The following is a 10,574-nucleotide window of genomic DNA, read 5'->3' as shown; positions in this document are numbered from 1 at the left end:
GTCAAGAGATGTAGTTTTTCATGAGAATGTGTTCCCTTTCCACTTGTCTTTAAATTTCAACAATATGTCTTGCTCTGGGAGGTTTCCATCTGCACAAGATGGACTCCCTAATACATCAATTTTTCCTTCTGAATCTGATGTTCCTCATGAGTCACCTCTAGTGCAGTGTCACCTTAAACTTACCATGATGAAATGTCACCTGGACATTCACATAACCATGACCAATCATCACCATGCACCAAAGTGACAACCTAGCAACTGAATCAGCTCCACATAGTTAGGACCAACATCATGTTCCTAATCTCACTAATTCTTCTGAGCACTAGAGTCATAACCAGTGTAGACCTGCTAGACCACACAAAACACCTACCCACTTAAAGTACTATATGTATTCAATCCCAAATCTCCAACCATGTCCATCTATCCAAAGTCAAGAAACACAATCTACATCTTTCACTGCCCTTTTGCCAAACAAACAACATTTTTCTTTTCATGCATTGATTTCTGAAAGTCAGCAGATAGTGAGAAGCATTTCACATGAGTGTGAGCCTTGTTCATGTGAAGAAGCAGTCATTAATCCTTCCTGGTAAGCAGCAATGACTAAAGAATTCCAAGCATTATACACAAATCATACATGGGACTTGGTGCCTCTTCTAGATGGAAAGAAGGCTAGAGGGTGCAAATGGGTCTATAAAATCATGCACAAGGCAGATGGAAGCATTGAGAGATTCAAAGCCAGGCTGGTTGTCAAAAGGTACACTTAACAAAGTGGAATAGACTATACAAAGATCTTCTCACTAGTGGTAAAGATGGTTATTGTAAGGGCTCTAGTAGGGACATCAGTTAAGAAGGGTTGGAAAATGTTCCAACTGGATGTGAATAATGCTTTTCTTCATGGAGACTTACTTGAAGAAGTCTGTATGGAAGTGCCACCTGGTTTAGTTATAGAGAGACCAGGCTTGGTGTGCAAACTGAACAAATCTTTATATGTCTTGAAGCAGGCAAGAAGAAAATGGTTAACAAACGTAGTGGTGGTTCCTAGTCCGAAGTAAAGCATGCATTCATAAAGGACGAGGTAACCAAACTTTTCAAAATAGGATCCATTCAGGAAGTTAAATAGCCCGAATGGTTAGCAAACGTAGTGGTGGTTCCTAAGACGGGAAATAAACTTAGAATGTGCATAGACTATAAGGACTTGAACAAGGCCTGCCCTAAGGATTCTTTTCCTTTGCCTAATATCGACCGCATGATCGATGCCACGGCCGGCCACGAGATTCTCAGTTTTTTCGATGCTTACTCGGGTACAATCAAATACAGATGAATCCGGAGGATCAGGAAAAAACTCTGTTTATCACTAAATACGACACCTATTGTTATAACGTAATTCCATTTGGACTAAAAAATGCTGGTGCAACTTATCAATGCCTAGTAAATCAAATGTTCGAAGAACAAATAGGGAAATCTATGGAAGTTTATATTAATGACATGCTAGTTAAGTTCCTGCGAGTAGAGGACCATTTGAAACATTTGCAAGAGACTTTCGATATACTAAGGAGGTACAATATGAAACTCAACCCAGAAAAGTGTGCATTCGGAGTCGGCTCGGGTAAGTTTCTCGGATTCATGGTGTCTAATCGGGGAATCGAGATCAACCCCGATAAAATCAAAGCTATTGAGGATATTAAAGTCCTGGATAATGAGAAGGCCATGCAGAGGTTGACCGAGCGCATAGCCGCCCTAGGGCAATTCATCTCGAGGTCCTCAAATAGAAATCACCGGTTCTTCTCACTACTTAAGAAGAAGAGAAATTTTGCACGGACAACAAGCCTTAGAAGAACTAAAACGATACCTGTCAAACCCTCCACTACTTCACACCCCAAAAGCGGACGAGCAACTCTACTTATACTTGATGGTCTCAGAAATAGCGGTAAGTGGGGTCCTAGTTCGAGAAGAGCAAGGTACGTAATTCCGTTTTTACTATGTTAGTCGAACCTTAGGTGAGGTCGAAACTAAGTATCCTCACTTAGAAAAATTAGCGCTTGCTTTAATAATGTTACACCCCATAATTTCGTACGTAGAAATACGCCATAAGTAAATTGATAAAATCTCGGAAATGAGATTATCTCAAGGTTAGAATATTTATAATATTTACAACAAGCGATAAGTAAGAGCCATGAAGGATAAAGGATATATGAATTAAAGAAAATGAGTTTCGTTGAAGGTTGACGATTTGGGATAAAATACGGTCCGATCTATAATACCCGATATTTATGGACTAGTATCATACAAAGTACCATAGGACCATGATAGTATGATATATAAAGTATATTAAAAATGAGTAGAATTTTAAGTAATTTGAGAAAATTCTTAATTTTGCGGGTAATTGATTAATTACCGGGTAACAGGATATTATCTAATAACCTAATAAGTAGATAATGATTAATATTTTCCACTCCACCCCACGTGGAAGCCACTATGTCTATGTACATATTACTCATACAATTAAGGGAAATGTGGCATAACATTAAGTCTTCAAGATTAAAGTACTTAGTGACAACGTTGGAAAATTTCAAGACAAAAAAGCCTTCAATATATATTTCTTCCATTGCTGCGATAACATGTATTCATGAGCAGCATTATGCCTGCTTGAAACAAGTATAATGTGAATATATGCTTGTTAGTTCAAGGTGGATTCATGTTTTTCCATTTGTCTGGAGTACCATTACTCCTTTGTTGATAATACGTGCCTTCTGGTTTGAAATGAAACTGGTTCAAATAAAATAGAAAAGAAATTGAGGATTCATATAGTAGATATATGGATTTACATATATAGATAGTTGACTGGAAGATTTTGGAGAAAAAAAAATATTTCGTTGATGATCTCCTCTCTTTAATTATAAAGTATGGTAGGATGAAGAGGATAAAAGAATGAGGGGATTAATGATTCTTCCAAGACAAAAGATGATGTCTTATAATCAAGACCAAATCCAGTAGTGACCAAGAACGGAGGAGATGGAACGTGAAATTTGCTTCAAAAAAACTCATACAAGATCCGATTATGCGAAAGATGTAATTTTAAGGAAGCACGGTATAATATTTCTCAAGAATACCATGCGGATTTTTCCCTACTTCGATCTGCCATTACGTGTTTTCGTAAAAGGGAATCATTTCAGGTATGTTAAGGCTATCCCTTCTTTCTTATGGCATGATCCATACGATATGAATGAAATGAGCTAATGCACAACTTCCATAAATGATTCTATTCATAGAAATACTAGGGGTGTCTATATTCTTGATTCCCCATGTGAATTATTATATATCTTCTGTTCATGGGTATCAGAAAAATACGTATTTGATAAAGTTTATCCGATATGCAGATTATTTTTATGACATTCTAAGAAATCTTATTAACATATTTCTTATGCATTTCATGCATTTATACATGTACATTGACCCATGACCAGATGACATTACACCACCTGATCAACTGGTATACATTGATGATTTGCGCATAATGGCCGAAATGATATGATGGGATGCCCTTAGAGGCTAGATGATGCTATGAACACATGTACCTATGCACGACATGACATTCATACGCATATGCATAAAACTATGAGTATTCCATTATATACAGAGTTATTCAGACTTACATGTCGAGTCTTTTACTCCATGTTTCTCTCATGCCTATCATTTACTGATTTTCATTCCTTACATACTCGATAAATTATTTGTACTGACATCTCTTTTATCGGGGACACTGCGTTTCATGTACGCTGGTCTTGATAGATAGGTCGAGAATCTTCCAAGTAGGCTATCAGCTTAGTAGAAGGTGTTGGTGTGCTCCATTTGATCCGGAGTTGCTCCTTTGGTCAGTATGATTGGTACATGTATCGATTAGTATGGCGGGACCCTATCCCGACCTTTGTGATATTATGTATTCTTAGAGGCTTGTAGACAGATGTCATGTATACAGATACTTGTATGGCCTTGTCGGCCTATGTCTCGAGTATATAAAGAATCATGACGGCCTTCTAGGCCCATTCTTCATATGTATAAGTTTGTATTCCCTCATGATTTACTCCGGTTCATTTACCTATGTTAGAATAATATGAAAGATACGTTATGTTGGTACTCGGTTGAGTAAGGTACCGGGTGCCGTCGTGGCCCATCAGTTTGAGTCATGACGAAAGTGGTATCAGAGCAGTTCTGTCCTAAAAAGTCTACAAGCTGTGTCTAGTAGAGTCTTGTTTATGGGTGTGTCGTGCACCACACTTATAAGCAGGGGGCTACATGGCATTTAGAACTGTCACTCTTTCTTCTTACTCTAGATCGCGTGGTAGAGCTCAGTTATAAGAATTCAAATTCCTAACTTCTATTTTATTTGTAATAAGACGATACCTACATCCATAAAGACGGTTGGTAAAAGGCATGCTATGGAAGAGTTGAGTCATAGGAACTCGACTTTGCATTATGATTATGATAAGTAAATGTGAGGTCTTCAATAGATCATGTGCATACTGAAGATGTGTAAGCTTCTTGATAAGGATCCCTAAAGCAAGAATGCATATCCACTCTTACGGTAAAAAAAGAAGAATAAGGAGGGAAACACAAATTTTAGCAAGTAAAATGAGAAAGGTGAAGAAGGGTACGAGACACCTAGTTAATGAAGATTATCAATATTACAGTTCCGGCAGAAAAATATAAGCATTGTGAGTTACCCTCAATAGTAACAGAGGTATGTATAATTGGCCACACCCATCTCATTTATACCCTATTAGGGGCTAACAGGTGTAGACTAAGAAAAAGACAGATATCAGGATCCAGTTGGGGTTAGAGAAACTAAATATGTTGGATGGATTGCTAGCGTTAGCGGACATTTTCGAAGGATACTACAAATATGGTAATAATTCTCCTTGTGAGACACCTAGATGGTGCACTTTAAAATAGTACATCTGGATATGAGTACTACAAATATAGACACTAGAATCCTAGAATGGATAAATATTACCTTAGTATGGCTCCCGTCCCTAGTAGGGAGAGAATGTTAGGCAACCCAAAGAGCCCGGGGATGGGGAAATGGGAGCTAAAATGCAAAAGAATGTCTTGTCGAAGTTTTCAGAATAAAGTGATTGACAAAAATATTAGCAAGAAATAAGAAGAGAATTAATGGAGCATTATGAGTAAGATATGATACATGGATGACAACGGTAGATCAAAAAATGACAGTATTACAGAGTTTATAGTCAAGTGAAGGGAAATCTGATAGGTGACAGGCCTTGAGAAAACAAAATAGTATAGGCCATGAAGTCATATCCTCATTTCAAGAAATAAGCTCGTGATTCAAATACAACTACCAGATGGAAAAGTTAGACCCCAGAGTAATAGAACCAATATAGATTGGTGAACAAGATAAACTAAACATGAATTAGAGATTGAGTGATTGATAATGGTGGACATCATGAGAATTTCAGATTACGTTCTGACGATAATAGAATGGACAACAAAATAATATTCATGAGAAATTTAGAGAATGGTCATTCAGGAAGACGCTTTCCTAAAGCAAGCAATGTGAGAAAAGTTAAGCTTAAGACACTATATATGCCAATTATAGTAATTTTCACCCTCGCGAGTAAGTAATTTCGTTATCCTTAGTAGAGAAGGATTATTGTAAGATGAGAAAGGGTCATCAATGATATGAAAAGACACCAAGAATGAAGAGGTAGCATCTATAGGTAGATTGTCGTAGCTCCAACCCTTAGTACTCCCTTAAAGGGGGGAATATGGAGTGACGTGATATTAAGTCAGAATTAAGTGGTTCTAGTAACTATGGAGTGGTAAAGACAAAATGTGATAAAAATGAGAAAGGGATGAAATTGCACCTATTCGAAGCCTACAAATATGCTATGATTCCGGAATATTATGCAAGAACGACATCAAAGAAAGAAAGTATGGGTTCCTTCCTGAGATGTTATTGATAGATAAGGAGCCAGTGCGAGACATAGGATAAGGCAAAGGAAATAACCCAAAGGAGGATTACGTGAAATATTTATATGAGAATGGGCCAACGAGTAGTTAGTAGGTAATTTAGGAAAAACCTAGTTATGACTAGACAAGAGAATATAGACAAATCAGCAGATCGTGCGATATAAACATAGTAAACCCCAACATAATAAATTCAGTCTCGCAGTTATGATATTGTAATCCTTGAGAAATATTCAGATAGTAGTGGATAGTTAATGGTACCATATGAGTTTTACGGAAATAAAAGAGAATGCCACTGGGAAGACATTCAAAATATTAGTTCAGAAGCAACCCTACAAGCACAAGGGTATGGAGAAAAGTAACTACAAATTATTATAGACGGGGAAGAAAATCAAAAATTCCGTCCAGTATACGATGTGATAAGCTTGCAGCTTTACAAGAGTCAGAGGGTCCTCCCTAAGTAGTACAATGAAAGACTAGCTGAGGGAATAAGGAAGAAGGCTTCAACCTAAGCACAATGACCGAAAGAGGAAAGGTATTGTAACAACAGTCTCACAACAACATTATAAGCACTCTATAAGAAAGTGACACCTATCGTGGATAATGAACGAGAAGTAAAACCAAAAGTAATATTCGAGATCATAGGAGTTGCACGAGAACTCTGGCATGTGTTGGAGCTAAGATAAGCTAAGTAGGCACGCAAAAAGGAGGCAAAAGGACCAGGAAAAGTAATAGCGTACATTTAAAGAAAGCTGAGAAGGAACGAAAAGAATTATTCCATTAATGATCCAGAGTTAGTTACATTATGAATGCACTTAAGAGTTTGGAGTTTTATACATGCAACATATACAACCGTAGAAGATTCTGGCATAAGTTAAAAGAAAGAATTTAGCCCAGGTCATAGACGAAGGATTGAATTATTAAAGGATTGTATCATGGATATTCCTCAGCGATCATAAAAAGCTAAACGTAATAACTAATACCATGAACCACAGATCAGAAGATAGCTTAAGCTTACATGAAGGTTGATCAAAGGGAAGAGGAAACTAAAGAGTTACATTAACTAAGTAAATCAAGAGTCTGATTATTGGACCCAGAAAATTATAGACCTCATGATCGAGAACATTACAAGATCACTCTTAAATATCAAAGGTACAAGAGAGATAGTACAGTAGCCATATTCTATGGGCATCAGAAGAATACAAGCCTCATAAGAAGTCGGTATGAAGCTCTCACCTGGATTATGTATACTTCAGAGGTGCAAGTATGATAATAAAGCTTCAAGTTATAGATGTGAATCATACCTATGTGGAAGGAAGGTTATGAAAGATATACAAGACATGATACAAGATTTTAAGGTAAGTAAGGTAAAGGTGAACAACGTACACGATACTCAAATGTAGGAGGGTGTGAATAGTCCATACTTTAGATAAAAGGCTATAAGCGCGGGGATTCAATATTTAGGAATGATAGTAGCATCGTTAGTGACATGTATTCCACCCTATGGTTTCTAGGTATCTAGGAGGCTAATTAAGACTGTAAAGAAGAGTTAGACACTATTTGATGTCTCGTTTGATGTTCCATAATGACATAAGGAAACATATGATGCAAGCAAGTTGAAGGAAGGTTGCGAGTAATATAAATAGATATGGGTAAGTCTCAAGCTTAAGTATGGCAAAACGAAAAGGTTTTAGGAAGGCATGACTAAGGATACGAAAGGGCAAGTGAGAAGGTGACGAGAGTGGATAAGTCCTCGAGATTAAGCCCGTGAAAATAAGAGAGCTGGTGGTTTCTCTAAGTTATACAAAGCTCATGATATACTGAATAAACCTAAATGAGTCTAAGACTAGTAGAATTTAGAAGAAATGGAATGCTGCCCTGGCAGTAGAATGGGGGTGTAATTGTGATAGATAAAAGATGACGTTTGGGCCTTCGATTGAGTAATGACTTGAAGAGGATTTCATGAATTGTACATGATTAACATACCCATGTAAGGTGAGTCATATTGGGATGCTATAAAATATGGTTATGGAAGTATAGTATCGCCCCTAAATGGATCAATCTAATTACTCCAGATGTCTCTGATAAGACGTAAGCCCTAATGGCAGTGTTACATAAGAGATCAAGTTATCCATGGTAGATAATAGATCAACGTTAAGGTGAATCAATAGTGGATGGACAAAAGCCACAAAGTATGAGGTAAGATTGGGCTGCCATTCTAAGATGAACAATATTGAGGAAGTATCAACGGACTTAGATTTATACATATGGGATAAGCAACGAAAGTAACCTAGAGTTCGATAGCAGATCTCATTAACGATAAATCAAAGTAGACTTATGGCAATAAAGTCATACGAATGGATAAATGGATCTATGATAAAATGTAGCAACAGTTGCGAGATTGGAAGAATTCCGACCACAAGTCATGGTGTGAGAAAGAAGCCTAAAAGGGGGGGATGTCATGGCCTTTGGGATCCATTCACAGAATAGTTGCCTAGATGGCAAGAGGACTACTAAAGTATTCAGAAGACATAGGTTGTGAAAATAATATGTGCATCAGCCAACATTCGAGGACGAACGTTCCAAAGGGGAGAATGATGTTACACCCCATATTTTCGTACGTAGAAATACGCCATAAGTAAATTAATAAAATTTCGGAAATGAGATTATCTTGAGGTTAACATATTTATACTATTTACAACAAACGATAAGTAAGTGGCATGAAGGATACACGAATTAAAGAAAATGAGTTTCGTTGAAGGTTGTCGACATGGGATAAAATACGGTCTGAGCTATGATACCCGATATCTATGGACTAGTACCATAAAAGGTACCATAGGACCGTGATAGTATGATGTATAAAGTATATTAAAAATGAGTAGAATTTTAAGTAATTTGAGAAAATTCTTAATTTTGTGGGTAATTGGTTAATTACCGGGTAACAAGACATTATCTAATTACCTAATATGTGGATAATGATTAATGTTTCCCACCCCACCCCATGTGGCATCCACTATGTATATGTACATATGACTCATACAATTGAGGGAAAGGTGGCATAACATTAAGTCTTCAAGATTAAAGTACTTAGTGGCAACGTTGGAAAACTTCAAGACAAAAAAACCTTCAAGATATTTTTCTTCCGTTGCTCCAATAACATGTATTCATGAGCCGCATTATGCCTGCTTGAAACAAGTATAATGTAAATATATGTTTTTTAGTTCAAGGTGGATACATGTTTTGCCATTTGTCTGGAGTACCATTACTCATTTGTTGATAATACGTGCCTTTCTCTAGTTTGAAATGAAACTGGTTCAAATAAAACAGAAAAGAAATTGAGGATTCATATAGTAGATATATAGATAGTTGACCGGAAAATTTTGGGGAAAAAATAATATTCCGTTGGTGATCTCATCTCTTTAATTGTAAAGTATGGTAGGATGAAGAGGATGAAAGAATGAGGGGATTAATGATTCTTCCAAGACAAAAGATGATGTCTTGTAATCAAGACCAAATCCAGTAGTGACCAAGAATGCAGGAGATGGAACATGAAATTTGCTTCGGAAAAATTCATACTAGAGCCAATTATGCGAAAGATGCAATTTTACGGAAGCACGGTATAATATTTCTCAAGAATACCATACGGATTTTTCCCTACTTCGATTCGCCGTTACGTATTTTCGCAAAAGAGAATCGGTTCAGGTATGTTAAGGTTATCCCTTCTTTCTTTGGCATGATCCATACGACACGAACGAAACGAGCAAATGCATAACTTCCATAAATAATTCTATTCATAGAAATACTAGGGGTGTCTATATTCTTGATTCCCCATGTGAATTATTTTTATATCTTCTGTTCATGGGTCTCAGAAAAATACGTATTTGATAAAGTTTATGCGACATGCATATTATTTTTGTGACATTATGAGAAATCTTATTAACGTATTTCTTATGCATTTCATGCATTTATACATGTACATTTACCCATGACCAGATAGCGTTATATACGCGTATATATATGTATATGGGATATGGAAAAAAGGTTACGGCATTATATTCGCACCAAAACCTAATCAGCTGGTATACGTTGATGATTTTCCCACAGAGGCCGAGATGATATGATGGGATGCCCTCAGAGGCTTGATGATGCTTTGAACACATGTACCTATGCACGATATGACATTCATACGCATATGCATAACACTATGAGTATTCCATTTTATACAGAGTTATTGAGACTTACATGTCGAGTCTTTTACTCTATGTTTCTCTCATGTCTATTATTTACGGATTTTTATTCCTTACATACTCAGTACATTATTTGTACTGACGTTCCTTTTGCTGGGGACACTGTGTTTCATGCCCATAGGTCTTAATAGATAGGTCAAGAATCATCCAAGTAGGCTATCAGCTCAGTAGAAGGTGTTGGTGTGCTCCATTTGCTCCGAAGTTGCTTCTTTGGTCAGTATGATTGGTACATGTATTGATTAGTATGGCGGGACCTTGTCCCCAACCTTTGTGATATTATGTATTCTTAGAGGCTTGTAGACAGATGCCATGTATACGGATACTTGTATGGCCTTGTCGTCC

The sequence above is a fragment of the Nicotiana sylvestris genome, chromosome 3 (genome assembly GCF_000393655.2).
Source record: "Nicotiana sylvestris chromosome 3, ASM39365v2, whole genome shotgun sequence".
NCBI classification, from domain to species: domain Eukaryota; kingdom Viridiplantae; phylum Streptophyta; class Magnoliopsida; order Solanales; family Solanaceae; genus Nicotiana; species Nicotiana sylvestris.
This window is presented reverse-complemented; position numbering follows the sequence as displayed.